This window comes from Ptychodera flava, chromosome 11, assembly GCF_041260155.1.
Source record: "Ptychodera flava strain L36383 chromosome 11, AS_Pfla_20210202, whole genome shotgun sequence".
Lineage (NCBI taxonomy): Eukaryota > Metazoa > Hemichordata > Enteropneusta > Ptychoderidae > Ptychodera > Ptychodera flava.
The window spans coordinates 43,472,794-43,490,924 of record NC_091938.1 but is presented as its reverse complement, the minus strand read 5'-3'; the positions used below and the strand labels follow the sequence as shown (position 1 = coordinate 43,490,924).

Here is an 18,131-nt window from a genome sequence, read left to right as displayed (position 1 = left end):
CGCAAAGTCCCCAACACATATACATTCTGGCAAGGGATCCAGCATTTTTCAAGGTGATTTACTTCTCGGGTGATAGGGCTGGGGATTTGGGAAATGTAGAAACACAAGAGATATAGTTTTCCAGCCAACTCCGGTTTTTTGTTTAATCACACTTTTGGGAAAAGACACTGAGGGGAGGCTCATCTAATTTGTTTGCGATTAAAAGATGTGAAGACATGTTTTTATGTCCGGTGAACACCGTAGAACAATATATTTGTTTAGCAAAGGATTTAGGTATGGATCTGAGGAGAGGGCATCTCTTCCGACCGACAACCACAAGTGGAGACATTGAACAACGCCCTGTAGCATCACAAGTTTCTTATCAGCGCCTAAAACTACCTCAAAGAATTAGACATGGATACTCCTAACAGTTGTAGGCGCATGCGCTGTAACATTAGCCATGGCAGATACGGATATCAAAAGCCTGGTGCGTCACCTTGGTTGGCGGTCGGAAGAGATGGTCAATTATTATACACAATTGTCAAATATGATGTCAGTCAGGACCCAGCACACTAGTTTGTTGAAGCTGTGAATGAAAATCTAGACACCTTGCAAAGTTATGAACGAGTTTTACGATAGCCTTTGAGCCATAGTATGTGCATATGTGAAGTGTCGATTAATAACCGCTGTATAAATATTAAAGAAGATAAAACAATTTGGCATAGTTTATCTTGATGTCCTGTTTTGATAGGAAAACTGGTTAAATGAATAACTGATGGTTGTAGCACGCATGTATGAGTGGGGGTTTGGATGAGGAAGAGGAGAGTTATAGGCAAGGGTTTATAGGAATGGGGTTAAGTAGTGAGGGGGATGTATAATTATATATATGGTTAATGTGTGAAATGGACGGCCGGAACAATACCCGCATCCCCCAATCCTTAACAATAGGCTATATTATGAGCGGAGTGATTGGGCTTTAAATATTATATTATTCAAAGCCCAATCACACAGCGATATAATTACGCCAGGTGTTAAGTTCCATGAATATTCATCAAATGGAGAGAAGTATAAAAGAAAGAAGAAGTACCAAGACATGTGTCATTCCTCGCACAGATAAGGGCCAGGCTGCTGCAGGAATGGTATAATAGCGTATACGACGACAGAGCAGTAAAGGTACAAGCAAGAGATAAAGATGTGCTGCCCACCCACCCGCCCTTAAGATGGTTTAATCTTTCGCATGGATGTAGCCTCCACAATACCCGCATCCCCCAATCCTTAACAATAGGCTATATTCATGAGCGGAGTGATTGGGCTTTAAATATTATATTATTTTGAACTTCTTGGTCTACATCGTTAGGACATCCCGATCTGTTTTAGCCCAAACTTTGGTAATAATATCTGACATACCGTTACTGTGAGGAAGTGTCAATTTATTTGTGTATGAACGAATACTATCTTCAATTTAAAGAGCGGTAGGCCTACTGGGATATATCGCGTCTCGACTCCTGCAATATCAAGCAAAGTGCACGGTGCGCTGTCGCCCTAGTATTTGTGTGCATCATACCCCAAACGTGCTGCTTCAGAGATGTCTTTCATCATGTATCCCAACTTATTTACATCAAGAGGTGGGTTACAGACCCACACTTTATCTGTGTATCAAAATTCGGTCTTCGGTCTTTGAAACAAAGTGGACTATTTCGGTCCTTCTCGAGGGTCTATGGTTTAGATAGGTACGTTCAAATGCACCGACCGGGCAGTTTTCGAAAAATCCAGGGGGGGGTCATCTTAATTTTGGAATCCACAAAGGGGGGGTCATCGCTTTTTCACTGGTAGGAAAGGGGGGGTCACCACATTTTCAAAAACATAATACCAACAATAAAGTTCACTTTATGCCATGGCCATGATCGACCCTCTTTACCGGCAGGCCACCTTCGGCGGCCAACTACAATAAATATACATTATGTATTACCGATGACCCTCTTAACGGGCAGACGCCTTTGGTGGCCCACTCCAATTAGGTTTACTTCATGCAATGGCCATGATTGACCCTCTTTACCGGCGGGCCGCCTGCGGCGGCCCACTACAATAAATTGACTTTATGTAATACCCCACAGCAATCTTACCGTAAAATTCCCAATTGAAGCCGCGGCTTGTATTAGAAACATTTTTGAGGGACCCCTGGGATCACGCACTGAATAATGGTAATGGCCGCGCGCCTTCAGCGGCCCTGTCCAGTAAAGTCTACTTTATGCAATAGCCATGATCGACGCTCTTTACCGGCGTGCCACCTTTGGTGGCCCACTAGAATAAAGTTGACTTTACGTAATGGCCCATGACCCTCTTAACCGGAGGGCTGCCTTTGGAGAACCACTCAAATAAAGTTTACTTTATACAATGTCCATGGACATGAGTTGTCTATGGAAATGAAGTTAAAAATTGCCTTACAGTCGTCCTAATTAACAGACGTTTCAATGGATGTGGCTGAGAAGTTTGTGCACTGGCATCTCTGCTACACGAATAAAGTGCGCTGCGTACCGGAGTTCAAATCCAAACCATGCGGGTAAATTTGACATATGGGTTTTGGTTATTTTTCAGGGGGTTCATCAATTTTTTTCGTCTGACAAAGGGGGGGGGTTATCTTTTTTTCACAAAAAATGCAGGGGGGGTCTATATTTTTTTGAACACCGGCAACATGATTTTGCCGCCCCCTCCCCCCAGGCCGTAAAAACTGAACGCTCCCTTATCTGTGTTTTTCAAATTTACCCAAAATCAATTGCACACTAAGCTGTATGATAGACTGAAAGATTCAGTTGCGTGCAGGCACTCCGGCGCACTGCGACCTATGACTCTTTACCACGACTGAAGGCACACTGTTGAAATCCTGTTCTCCAACAAAATTTTGTTGGAACCAATCGTATTACAGAAATGAGTTAATTGACAGTATGTAGAGTAAAAAAAGACCGCCCACATGATCGATCAGTGCATGATCGTTATTAGCATATTCAAAACTGTCGTCAGGCTTTTGTCCCGCCTATATATCATGTCTCGTATGTCAGCAAACACAACTAGGGAATCCCCAATGTGTTTTGTCAAACTCAAAGTATTGAAAAGCGAACGGTCGAATCTATACTCATGTTGAGGTACGTGTCTAGTGTTCCGATTTGATCATTATGGCCGAACAATCGCCGACTCGCATTGCCGAGGCAGTCAGTAAATGTTCTGATGTATATAATGTTATGTTGAAAACAGCAAAGAGACGCACTCAAGAGTTTTTGTGGCGGCGGATATGTGTTCGCTATTTTATCAACAGGGTATGGGAAATCCATGATTTACACGCTGGCACCCAAAGTTCCTGAAAGTTCCGGACACACTTAAAACAGGATCGATCGTTCTGGTCATTTCGCCCCTGCATGATTTCACTCATGAAAGATCAAGTGCAGAAGTGCAGCGAAATGGGTGTAAAGGCGGCTTTAATCGGCTCAGATCTCCAAAACGACGAACGTACCAAGGAACACATTGTGCGTGGTAAATTCCAGGTTGTGTTCAGCAAGAAAGACGCTATGGAGTTTTTTATAGGCATCACTTGAGCCATACAGACAACTGCATCTCAGTTTCTCTCCAACACTCAGCTTGCTCTACACACAGGTGTCATTGTTTTCATTTGCAGAGGAGAACGATTATGCAATGTCGGCGTTGCCAATGCAGTTGATTTACATTGTTGTCTTGACTACCGCGTGCTCATTATGTACGTAAACAGCCCTCGTGAACAATATTCAAATTACACTACCGTGATTTACACATTTTAGAAGTCTGTAAAGTCAGTTGTGGGCGGTACTTTTTTGCTCACGTGTGAACACGTGAGCATATGTCGCAGCGATGTCTGTCTGTCTGTGTGTCTGTCTGTCTGTCTGTTGGTCCATTTTCTCAAAAACGGCTGAACGTATTTCAGTCAAATTTGGTAGACATCTTCAGAATTCAAATGGCTAGAACTGAAAAGGTTTTGGTGGGCGTGGCTTGGATATTAATGAAGTTATGAAAGTTTTAATTTTTCTGTTACGCCGCGTATGACAAGTGAAAACAATCGACTGTTTGAGGGCGCTGTGAAATGTGCTTGTCCAGGTTGGCTACAGCTGGATACATTTTACCCACAAACCTAGCGGCATAAAGCCAGTCTTACTGCACTTACTGTACTTGTACATTTCGTCTCCCCGCCATCGTCGCGGTAAAGTTATCCGCCGTATCATAACGAGCACATAGTTCTTCGCTTGTCTCCACAGCCTTTCTGTGCTGTGAGTACGCTTATCCGGCTTTTTGCTGTACAAATTCTGAAGCGTGATTTTGATGGACTGTCGGTGTGGTGTCGGTAAGTAATTCAAAGTAATTTGTGTGTGATGTGTTGATTCTATGTCGTGATTTGATGTATGCACCTTTGTTCGATACCACGATTTGACTTGGACGCTTTGAGTTTCGGTTGAGAAAGTGAATAGTACGGTACATGCATCAAAGAATTGAGAAGGAGCGCGACTGTGACTCGATCGCGACTGGGAGCTGTAGTTCCGAACTTGACTTTTTCATGGCATAGATTGTATGGTCGGCTCTTGCCCTGCGTACCCTGCTGTGTGTTTCGGGCGTTACACGGCCCCCGCCACTATCATCTACATCATCACATCTTTCATCTAGTCTAATGAGGTCTTCCAAATCCTTTGTATTCATTTAGACCCATATTTTTTGAGCAACAGCTTTTGAGATTTTCTGGCGCACGTTTGTTGGCTCATTATAAAGTGAGTCTTGGGGTCGACTGTTCAGAGATGACAGCTGTAGTTGCTTCATTGTAAGAAGGCAGACAAGGCCCTCTGTCACAAACCTTAAAAAGTCTGTAGCATGATTGAAAGAATCCATTACTTTACGCTTCACTGTTCTGTGATTAAATGTTTTCTTGGCGTGCGCCAATGTCAGCTACGGTGGCTCCTCTGTAGAATTCATCCATTAGATGTGGTGGGGCCGTGTAACACCTGAAACACACAGCACGGTACGCAGAGCTAGCTAGGTCGGGTAGATTTCTGTGTACGCTGCACTGTCTCCAAAACCCACGTGGGTCCGGCCCGACAGCGTATCCCTTAGCGTACACGAGAGGTCCTGCACGAAGAATAACAACTTGACTGGTGTCAATGTTATTACTATTTCATAAAAATAGTCCACGTAAAGATTGTTTTGTGACAATCGACGAGAGTCATAGGCTGGTTAGGCTAATTTTGTCGTGGCACCTAATTTTGTCGTGGCAAAGCCATAGATTAGGGTTAGGGATTTTAGATTGGGCAATAGTTTTCGTTCTCGTAGATGTCGCGGGGACATGGATATTCTAGGTACACTGGTAGCAATGATGAATAGTTACTATTATTGTTTGTGTATAGGGTCTGTTGTGGTGCTCCGAAAGGGTTTCAGGTAATATTTTCATGATATCGTCATAATAATATGTCTGATCATTTACATACTTTTTTAGTTTCCTATAATGTGGGACAAGCTACTGAATTTCGATGGTTGGTACTCAGTGGCAAAGACTTTGCTCGGAAAATGCGTTACCATCAAAAGCGAATAAGAATGTAAAATGCCCCCAAAAATCTTCCAGACCCCCCCCCCCCAGGATATCAAATGGTCCACCCCATAGGTGGGAAGGCTTGTATAATGAAAAAATGACATTTATTCATCATATTCATAACTTCCAGACAAATATTGCTTGCAAGATCCTGGTAGTAGGCCGCCACTGTAATTGTTGATAGATCAATAAAGCCTGTCGGCTGGTAGGAACTGATCAATTAGTGTGTGTGTGTAGTGTGGAGATTTCCTGACTTTCCATCCTGTAAATTTTGACAATTTTCTAAAGTACAGCTTGTAAAAATTACACAAGTTTAGTAATATGCAGATTAATTTTAGTGCCCTTTCTTATCCAGCTTTGAGTGTTGAATGAATCATTATGAGGACAAAATGGTAATGTGATGAAATGTCACAGGACAAAGTGATGATAAACCATGAATTCATTTATTATTCATGAAAAGTATACTCTATGAGTGAACTAATGAGGTTTAAATGGGTCCTAAAAGATAAACTTAATTTGATGAGATTTACATCCGTGTGTTGCCCTTATATTTCATTAAAACAAAATGACATGTCATACACACATCAAAAACATTAAGATAGCTATTTGAAGAGATTGTTGGACATGGAAGTTGTGTGAGAAATGTTAACAGAGCTTTCGATAATGTTGTATCACTGTTCTAGTAAATGATATGGCACTTCATGGAGTCAACAAAATTTATGACAGTGGTCATTTTAATCCTTGGTGTTATGTTTTTTTTCATTTGCAGAAGTGGTCTATTGATGATTACATCACCACAGGGCATTCATTAGGACATTCCAATTAAATCCACATATTTTTTTGTGTGAGTTCATTCACTTTTGCCATTCTTTGTTAGTCCATGCAGCTTTTCATTGTGTGTGCATTCAGGCATCTAGGTAGATATTTCAGACATGCCCAAACCGATTTCAATTTGTTCTTTGATACTATCAATGCCATCAGGCAGCCATTATGTTATATTTTGTGGCCATTCACAAAGATATGTCTGACATACCTGGACCAATGTCATGCAAACTTGCCTTTGTAGGAATGGTGTCGTGTCATCAATGATGAACTTGTTGGTCAATAATTTCCATGAAAAAAATGGAATAAGTTCTTTACATGTTGTAAAACATCAAATTCATCTTTTTTGCCAATTTTTTTCACTGGTACAAATATGTATATTTAACAGGATGCAATGGATGTCTTACTTTGATTTTTTGTTTCTTTAACAGATTATACCAGGAGGCCATATACGTGGTGACATTCACTCGCCCATAGGAGGCACAGCAATAAACTTGCCCACAGGAGGCGCAATAATAACTTGCCCATAGGAAGGGCGCAATAATAACTTGCCCATAGGAGGCGCAATAATCATTTGCCCATAGGAGGCGCAAACAATAACTTGCCCAAAGGGGTACAACACAATCACTTGCCTATAAGAGGCACAGACTGCCCAGTTGAGGCACAGTTGCCCATAGACGGTACAGACTGCCTGTAGAGCGCGTTCAAGATCACAAATTGATAGTCAACAAGCATTGGTTACAACATTGCTGATAGTACTTTGAGCAAACACTGTTGTGGTTAATTTTGCATTTAGATCACAACTGATTTGACATTGATAATATTCAGTATTAACTTGCAGAAGAAAAAAATAAGGCAGTAAAGTTTTGTCTTTGTCTTCCTCAGTGTACATTGTGAAATTATACCGTGAATATTAACAGCACACAAGTTAGTGCTCTATCATTTACTTCCTGATAGGAAACAAGAGTATGTTTACAGGCAGATTATTTGCAATCAAATAGAATTACTTCAGCGTACTGAATATATAAGGAAGACTGACATTTCTCTACAATTTCTGAAAATTGGCATTCATTTACTTCATAATAAACAAGAACAGTCATACCACATTCTATCATTGTCTACTTATTACTGACAACCCTTTTAACTGCTTTTTCTGTCTAGGTCCAGCTTCCCCAATAAAGTTGGACCTAAATTTTGTAGTGAAAGGGTTCAACGTCTAAACTGCACAATATTGACAAGCAATAACACATTCATAGTCTACAATCTCAACAAACACAATCATTCTTTCATCAATACTTCAACTTTTAAGGTTTCACTTTTCATAGCATCAGAAGAAATCAAGGAAGCAATAAGCAACATCAGTCAAATTATTAATTTTTCTTACTATACAAGTGCTTGAATTGACTGTAAGAACTTATTATAATATTAAGCACACCCATAACACAACGTTACTATAAAAGTACAATGAGAGTAAAAAAACTGAGCATAAAAGCAAAAATGAAAGAAGTAAATTGTACATGCAACGAAAAAGACAGTTGCAGACTCCTCACAGATGTTACACAAAGGTTAATGTCGAAGGTGATGGTAATTGCTTGTTCCGTGCTATAAGTCTAGGACTCTATGGAACACAAGATCATCATCATGCAATAAGAGTACATACTGTTGACTATGTAATTGAACATTGGGACAGATATGAGGATCCAATTAAAGGTGAATATGAAAGATGGCATATTGTCTCTCAAGATGACTATAGGCAGTATATGTCCAGATCTGAACCAGGTAATGCAACTTATGGAGGGGACATTGAAATAAATGCTGCAGCGCTTGCATATAACATTAATATTGCAGTTCATGACACTTTAAGTGAACCATTAGAGACTGTTGGTAATTCTTCTGTAAGTATACATCTTTTGTATCATGCAATCCGTGTTGAAGGAGAAATTGATAGTGGTCACTATGACTTTCTGCAAAGCACAGAGCAAAATTTGTCACAAGCAATAAATGTAAACAGTTTTGGACCAGTACAAACAGAGAAATCTATGCCGCAAAATGAACATTGTGTAAATTATAGAGAAATAGAGAAACAGAGAGACATGATTGCCAAGAGAGAATAGAGAGAACAAATAGAGTTTAGGCAAAGCGAAAACCAAAGAGATTAACAGCCAAGCAAAATAAACGAGCTGATCCAGCATACAGGCAAACTGAAAGGCAAAGAGATATGAATGCTAAGAAAATTATGAGAACTGATGAGCTGTACAGACAAACTGAAAGGCAAAGAGATGTCAATGCTAAGAAAACTATGAGAGCTGATGATGTGTATAAACAAACTGAAAACAAGAGAAACAGGACATCAATGAAATTGGGACGGTGTGATGATGAGTACAGAGAAAATGAAAGGGAAAGAAATGCTAATGCTAAAAAGACAAAGAGAACTGACCAGGTCTTCAGGGAAAGCGAAAAGATCAGAGATGCCAATATTAAAAGTATTAAAAGAACTGATAAATCATATAGAGAGAGAGAGCAAATGAGAGATAGATTAAACAAACTAAACAACAGAAGATGTAGTGCTGCCAAATCTATTGAAGAGCTGATACAAATTTTCACGGTGCAGTTCAGAATGGCCCAAATTTTGTATGTGTGTGCTGCCAACAGCTGTGGTACAGAGAAAGTGTTTTGAACTACAATAATGTTAAAGAAAAGTTAAACACCTTTGCATCATCTCAGGCTACAGATAATGATATGGCACCATTATGTAAAACTTGTTATTCATATTTAAAAGAGTCAAGTTGCCTCCTTGTTCTGTGGCCAATAACATGTCATTTCCATTAATTCCCCCCGAGTTACAGTTACATCCACTAGAAGAAAAGACTTGTTGCCTTACGCATTCCATTCATGCAAATAAGAGAATTGCCAAGAGGTAGACAAGTTAGTCTCAGAGGTAACATAGTCAATGTTATAGCTGATGTATCAACTACTGTCTCTACATTACCTAGAACTTTAAATGAATCGCAGACAATACCTGTCAAATTTAAAAGAAAGATTAGCTATAGTCATGCCTATCAGGTAGAGAATGTCAGACCAGTGAAAGTCTTACAAGCAGCTAATTGGTTAGTTAAAAATAGCCCCTTATATAAAGCAGAACTGATTACAATATCTACAGATTGGTTGTTTGCAGAAAGGATGAAAACCACAATTGGCAGGAATTTTGTGAGGAAATGACGATCATGATTATTCTCACATGTCTGACAAACAAACATGTAAACAAGATGACAGTAATGATCATGATGATCATGATGATGATGATAATTGGACTGAAGAAATAAAATTGGAAGATCATCCTGCTGGCACACTGGATACAATGCTGTCACCTTTATATGATCAACACACAGACTCTGATGGCGCAGTTTGTTATGCACCAGGCGAGAACAATAAACCACTAGGAATATTTCAAGACAAATATTCTGAGGAGCTCTCATTTCCAACAATATATTGTGGTCAACCCAGACAAAAGAAACGCATAGTCCCTGTATTATATAGTACATTGTGTAAATGGGAACTTCGACACAAAGATAGGAGAGTTGCAAAGTCGATGCCTAACATTTTCTTTAAACTAAAAAAATTACAAATCAAGCAGATTAAAGACAAGGCAACATTATGTTTGCGAAAATGTAATCTGAAGGGCCGCAAATTAACAGCTGGTGAGCTTCAATCACCACAAAATGTTGATAAAATTGTTCGACTTGATGAGGGATTCAGAGTGTTGAAGACACTTAGAGGTTCACCACCATACTGGGAGAGTGCAAAGAAAGATATATTTGCCATGATACGTCAACTTGGTATTCCAACATTTTTCATGTCATTTTCATCAGCAGAATCTAAATGGATACATCTATTGAAATTCTTGGAAGGACAGTTCACAACAAGGAATACACATGACGATGTATTGAACATGTCTTGGAATACAAAATCTGATTTGATAAAATCTGACCCTGTTACGTGTGCTCGACACTTTGACTATTCATTTCAACGATTTATGCATGATTTCCTAATGAGCTCACATCATCCAATTGGTGAAATACACAATTACTTTTACAGAGTGGAATTCCAACAAAGAGGATCACCACATATACACATGCTTGTATGGATTAAAGATGCACCACAATATGGTGAAAATAGTGATGATGACATCACACAATCATAGATCAGTATATTACATGTTCAAATGATACCAGTAATGAATCCTTCGCTGAATTGATAAATTATCAAATGCACAGACATGCAAAAACCTGTAAGAAAAAAGGCCAATGTGTTTGCAGATTTGGATTTCCTGTGCCACCTATGCCAAGAACAATGATATTGCAGCCATTGCCAATGGATACTGATGAAAGCACAGAACAGATCCTTCAAAAGCACTATGAAAATATCAAGACTGTTGTTACTGATTTACAATTTGGAGAAACTCTTTCTTTTTCTGAATTCTTAAATAAACTACAACTTGATGAACAAACCTATATTAATGCAATACAGTCATCTCTAACATCAGATAATATTCCTCAAGAGGTCACCAAATGAAATAAGAATTAACAGCTACAATGAAACCCTACTCAAAGCTTGGAGAGCAAACATGGACATTCAATTCATTCTTGATCCATATGCATGTGCCATGTACATCGCATCTTACATTAGTAAAGCTCAACGTGGAATGAGTAATTTGCTCAGTAGGGCTGTGGAAGAAGCAAGGGAAGGATGTCATGATATCAGAGAAAGTGTCAGGCATATAGGAAACAAATTCCTTAATCATGTTGAAGTTAGTGCTCAAGAAGCTGTTTACCTTGTTATGCAAATGAGACTAAGAAGAGCTTCACGCGGCTTCACATTTATTAACACATCACCCCCTGATGATAGAGTTATCCTATTGAAACCTCTTGATGACATACAAAACATGCGTCCAAATGCTACTGACATAGAAAGTGATAGCATCTTGAAAAAATATGAGAGGCGCCCAAAAGCCCTTGAGAAATTCCACAATTAAAGGAGACTTACCTGTAAGTTGACATTTGATTGGAATTCTACCGAGTGATGTAGTCAGGAAGAGATCACATGAGATTGCACAAATCTCCCAGAAGTCAGTTTTGAACATCCATTGAGTGAATACATTCAGCAAACTAAGTCATTACGTATAAATTAATACAACCAATGGTCAGGATGAGTGTCCCATTTTACTAAGAACGCAAACCCACAGTGGGTGGGAAAATTTCATTTGGGATGGGCATGTGATCTCTTCCTGACTACATCACTCGGTAGAATTCCAATCAAATGTCAACTTACAGGTAAGTCTCCTTTAATTGTGGAATTCTACCTCGTAATGACGTCAGTCCGAGATCCCATGAGATTTGAAAGAAATGTATTCACGAAATGCAATAAATCCCTAGTAACAACCATTTTAATATGACCAACTGATCAACATACAAAGTAGGACATACATGTTACTTGATCTTACAGTATTTCAGGCTGAAAAGCTGCTTAGAGTTCAGTATGCCTTGACATATCCATTCAGTGTCCTTTATTGGTAAAAGTAGCCAGAAGCCCTGAGGCATAATTGTCCTTTTTCTGGATTGGTTTATTGTAAAATTTAGCAAATGTGGATGAGTTAGTCCATCCACCCTTAGTCATAATATCCTCAATAGGAACTCCTCTTTCCTTTGCAGCAGAGGTAGATGCAGATCTAGTACTATGAGCTGAGAACCTCGTTAGGTCTATTCCTGCCCTGGATAAAACCAGTTTAATCACCTAGCAATAGTGTCCTTTGACACTGCCTTGTATGGTTTGATAAAGCTGACAAGTAGTTGAGTTTCTTGTCCTCTCAGTGGCTTTGTTCTAAGTAAGTATTCTCTTAATACAAAAACTATGCATAAACGCCTATCCGGAGGAAAGGCTGTAAACACTAACTCTGAATTATGTGCTCCAACTCTTGAAGTTTTCAATAACTTGTCAATAACAAACTTGTAAGATGATTTACTAACAGTCATATTTTTTAAATTTAACAGCTGTATGGTCTGTAACCTTTGACCTGACAGTATAGCAATTAACATCACTAATTTCAATGTAAGATTCTTCAACGTCAAACCTTTTACTGGGGATAATTTCCTCAGATAAAACAACACTGTATCGATGTCCCAAGTGACAACATATCTGGGCAGAGTTGGTCTACTCTGAAATACTCCTTTCATGAAACGCACCACTAAAGGGTGTGTGCCAAGTGACAAACTAAATGGCAATTGTATCACATTTGATAGAGCTGATCTAGCTGTATTTATAGCGCTATAATGCAGCCCTTTCTGATATAGCTGTGTCAGAAACTCTAAAGCATGCTCTACATTTGTGTAAATGGGATCAATTTCCCTTTCACTACAGAAAACAATCCATCTCTGCAAATAGGGTTCATATTGTCTTTGAGTGGATTTTCGCCATGACGATATGATAATGGATATAGTGTCTGGTAAAATTCTCTGACTTTCAAGTCGTTTCCTGACAAGTGACATGCCAGTAAAGTTAGTCTGGGTAACAGCGGGTGAGGCTTGTGATCCTTTACTGTTGGGTTGATCAAAAGTCTCTGAGTCCTTGGAAGTACTAAAGGTGGCTCTGTCAACAGGCGCATTGCTTTGGCAAACCAACTCTGTGTTGGCCAATATGGAATGATGATAATCCCCTCTGCCTCCTCTATTTCCACTTTCTGGAGGACTTGACCAATTATACTGAAAGGAGGGAAAGCGTAAAATATCATATTAGTCCATGAGATTGTAAAAGCATCTACTGCTTGTGCTTCTGGGTCAGGTCTCCATGAAATATATGGTCTTATTTGGTAATTTAATCTTGATGCAAACAAGTCCATGGTTGGAGTAACTAATTTATCAATTATGGATGTAAAAATATTCTTATCAAGCATCCATTCTGTTTCCCCTTGGAATTTTCGGGAACATTTGTCTGCCACTATATTCTCTGAACCTGGCAAATGAGCAGCTGATAGCCAAATGTGTCGGTCTATGCACCATAGCCATATTTCTCTTGCTAAATCATTGCATATTATTGAGTGAGTTCCCCCCATGTGATTAATATATGCAACAGCAGTAGTATTGTCTATTTCTATTCTTATGTGAACTTTCCTACAACCTGAGCAAAAAGTTTTCAAGGCAAAGAACGCTGCCTTCAGTTCAAGGAAGTTAATGTGTTCCAGTGACTCCTCATATGTCCACTGACCCCCTGAGCTCTTATTCTCTCTGACTGCCCCCCACCCTTTTTTGGAGGCATCAGATTGTAACCATATCTTAGGTTGTCCATGAGACACTGGCTTAGAAACTCTTGTAATATTGGCTATCCACCAATTTATATCATTTTTGTCGTTATCTGACAGTGATATGCCTGCATCATAATTACCATGTGCAGATTTCAATGCATTAGATTTGCTCATTTCTAAATTACGATAAAATAATGGCCCATATTGATTTCCTGGAAAGGATGATACCATCAAACCTATCACATGAGCTACATCTCTGATCGTTGGCTCTGTATTACTTAACAAGTTTTGGCAACTCTTTACTAATTTCTGAGCTTTCTCGTCTGTCAGTGAAATCTTCATCAAATGAGAGTCTAATAAGAAACCCAAAATACTAAGATTTGTGTGGGTGTCATAATCGATTTCTCCTGATTTGGAGTAAATCCTAGCTCCGACAAAAGTTGATATGTGAAGTTTACGTTTTGAAGACACTCATGAAAATTGTCACCTTGCAAATAGGAGTCATCAATGTATGGTGCTGAAAGGTGTCCCATACTTCGTATATGTGAATAAACTGGCTTTAAAGCTTTGTAAATAGTCTAGGTGCACAGGCCAAGCCATTTGGAAGGCAAGTGAAATGATATAATTGCCCTTTCCATACAAATTTCAAGTACTTCTGATGATGATAGGCTATGGGCACTGAGTATAGGCATCTTTTAGATCTATAGAAGCCATATAACAATCCTTACTCATAAGAGTTACTACTGACAACAAGGACTCCATTTTAAAATGATGATATGTCACATACTCATTGAGATATTTCAAGTTTAGGATAAGTCTGTAATCGCCATTTTTCTTTGCCTGATAAATATGGGTGAAATGAATTCCCCATCACAATGTCTAGATTTTACAATGACTTGCTTACTGCAAAGCTTTTGAATTTCCGTATCAATGATAACTTGCTCTTGTTCATTGAAGTTCATAACTCTAGTGACAGCCCGCTGCGGGGGTAAAGTATCAAATTCAATTTCACATCCTTTCACAATATTTAGAATTTTCTCATCTGAAGTTATTTCTCTCCATTTTGAGATATGTTTTTTCAGAGCACCTGCCACAAATGGCTTGTCTGCACTACACTTAGGATCATTTCTCCTACCTTTATCACTGACCTTATTCACATCTACTTGTGTTGCCCTTCTATCCCCTTCTTCCACTGGGCACTGTTCTGTGGTTTCTTGTGGAAGGGGTAGTAGTTTTTTCCCTTTGGCTGACTGTGGTAACTGTTTTTATAACCACCTCGTCCATATCCTCCCCTGGAGTTGTGGAATTTCTGGTTTCCGGACAGTTTATAACCCACTCGATTTGTGGTATTGATGTCACTCACTTGTTTTGGCAAGTCATCACCGAATAAGAATGTTGTTATAGGTACTTGTCTAGAACATAACTGTCTGTATTGCTGATTCAAGTCTGGCCTTATTGCAGCTCTGCGTCGCTGGTTTATCTCCAGCAGCCTTGCCCAAGGAATGCTAAAGCATCTGTTAGTTGTTTCACCAACTTTGGTGCATCAACTGTCACTGAAGGCTTTTTTGGTTTCAGCAAATCATCAGTTATCAGAAGCATAGGAATCATTGCTTTTATCATGCATTTTTGTATTGACTGTAATTTATATCCCGTGATCTAGTGTCGGGTTTCACTTTGTACCATATTTCCTCATTTACTTTTGCTACCACTACCTTGTCACAGTTTTCTGGAGCAAAGTATTGTTTAAATTTCTCCTTTAGAGTCTCTTTCCCGAGTGGCGTTGCCATCATCTTATTGGCTATTTCCGCCAACTTCGTACTGATAGGCGGTCCGACTTTCTGATCTTCTAGATCGAATTCCTGGGCCAGGTCATTTAGCCAGTCACTAGAGGTCAGTTCTGACCCGTAGAATTCTGGTTATCAATTTCATTGTCCGAACTCACACAGCCCGGGGCTTGCGACTCCTGAGATGAGCGACTCTGCTCGTAGTCAAACAGGCCCGAAATGGCCTTGTCAATATCATTGACCTCGTCATTTGACCCCATATGCAACACTTCCGGTTCTTCGTTCGAGTGCTGAAAATTACATGAAATTCGCTCCAATTCATGAGGATCGCCACTTATTGGTATTTTCAGTCTTTTTGGTAGTAAGTCTCTCTCATGAATCTCATTTTCTGCCTCTGCGGCGCGTTTTCGATCGATCCTCGTAATGGCGTCAGTCAACGCCTGACTCATACTGTTCGACATAACATGTGCGAACGACTGCATAGACTGTTGTTGCATGGCTGCAAATTGATCGAACACGGTGGTCAAATCCTGGGTTTTTGAATGGCTTTCAACCCTGGAAATATTCGGCGGAGAATCGCACACCGCTGGAAATGTTTCTCGACTTGTCGACCAGTAACGACGGGTCGTTGAGCCTGTACAGCAACTGCGTTACCGGTGTCTGACGAAGCGGTACGTTGCGTCTTGCTCTTAGGCCGTACCGATGTTGTTGGGTCATGCCCCTCTATCGGAGTGGATGACTTAGCACTACATCCCCGAAACACCAGTTTTGCACTTTTGGCTCTTCAGATTTTCGGTTTTTACCTGCTGTAACACCTCTTGTAGTACTTTTACTAACCCCTTGCTGTGATTTCTCCTTACTGCTGGGTGTAATTGTACTGGTGAGCTTAGGGTCCTCGGCATTAGCCATGTCGGACTCCGATCATAAATTCTTCACAGAAACGAGGGTCAAAATTATTTGACCTTACGTAGAAAAGTTGTTATCTGCAATGTTTCGCTAAGAAACTGCAAAATTGAGCCCTTTTCCGAAATTTTTCGGGAGCTCAACGTGGATGCGTCTGACTTCTAACGGGTAGAAATTGCGCACTGACTTCTGGGAGATTTGTGCAATCTCATGGGATCTCAGACTGACGTCATTACGAGGTAGAATTGTGCTTGGCAGACTTGGCAGCATGGTACAGTTTTCAAAACTTAAAAGATAACCCGCAAGATCATTATCAAGATAATGATGACTTCTACAAAACTGATGAAGAGGATGATGATGATGAAACAACACAATATATCAGATACGTGGCCTTGTGTATAAAAACGCACCAAAAGTAAAGTTATCAGATATGTTCGTTTCCATAGGGAAAAAGACAAAGAAAATCATTACAGAGAGTTAATAATGTTGTTTTATCCTTGGCGAAATGAAAATGAACTCCTTGCAGGGTGCAGAACATACTATGATCGTTACATGCAAGTAAAATTTGAAGTAGATTCTAAGAAAAGGAGTACAATAAAAATGCTCAGGAATTAGATCAAGCTATTGAAGCAGTACAAAACACAGCCATTGATATGTTTGATAATGTTGCTCCAAATACACAACATCAGGAACATCAAGACATTTTAGAAGGATCAAGGCCAAGTGACACATTGAGTATGTTTGCACCATGTGATGAGAGTCATTCTAAATATGACATTGGACAGGACATTGGCATCAGTACAAATAATCCCATTATTGAAGATCTTCAACAACCACGAATGGCTGATAATGAATTATATCCACTTTTACAGAAACTCAACAAGAAACAAAAAGAAATATTCTATCACATAGTACATTGGATGAAACCAAGGACAGAGCCGTTAAATATTTTTGTAACAGGTGGCGCTGGTGTAGGGAAATCTCTTGTTCTCAAATCATTGTATCAAGTACTTTTAAAATATCTTTCAAATCTTCCTGGTGAAAATCCTGACAACATACACTTATTACTAGTTGCACCTACTGGAAAAGCTGCTTACAACATTAAGGGTACTACAATTCATTCAGCTTTTCAAATTCCTGCATCCCAAGGTTTTCATTATAGACCACTGACATCAGAAAGACTTAATACTCTACAAGCAAAATACAGGAACTTAAAAGTCATATTCATAGATGAAATCTCCATGGTTGGTAATGGTATGTTAAACTATATCAATCTCAGACTACAACAGATAATGGCCAACAATAAAATCTTTGGTGGTGTCAGCGTTGTTAGCTTTGGCGACTTATATCAATTAAACCTGTCTTTGATGGTTGGATATTTAACGACCTTCAACATGATTATGGGCCATTGGCTGTCAACATCTGGAAAGACCTGTTCAAAATGTTTGAATTAACAGATATTATGAGGCAAAAGGATGACCAGAATTTTGCTAAATTACTCAACCGTATACGTGAGGGAAAGCATACATCTCATGACATAAAAGTTCTGCAAACTCGAATAGTCAGTGTTGATAAAAAACTTCATCTATTGATGAGTCGACAGTACATCTTTATTGCGAGAACAGACTTGTTGATGACCACAATGCAATAGCATATGACAGACTTACAGGAATAAAAACATGTATACCTGCTACTGATACAGTCATTGGCGATGTCTCTGAGATCATAAAAAACAAAACATTAGGTATTGTTGTCA

General features: G+C 39.4%; 1 protein-coding gene and 1 long non-coding RNA gene across 4 annotated transcripts in view; one reads left to right on the top strand and one right to left on the bottom strand.

Annotated features, from left to right (window-relative positions):
- Nucleotides 1-18,131, bottom strand: part of LOC139144565 (kinesin-like protein KIF28P) — a 503,294-nt gene that overhangs the window by 143,227 nt on the left and 341,936 nt on the right. The gene's annotated exons all lie outside the window — the stretch shown is intronic.
- Nucleotides 4,212-7,347, top strand: LOC139144574 (uncharacterized). Its single transcript, XR_011554808.1, has 3 exons — nt 4,212-4,342; nt 6,342-6,416; nt 6,826-7,347. It is a non-coding gene; the product is annotated as an uncharacterized lncRNA (long non-coding RNA).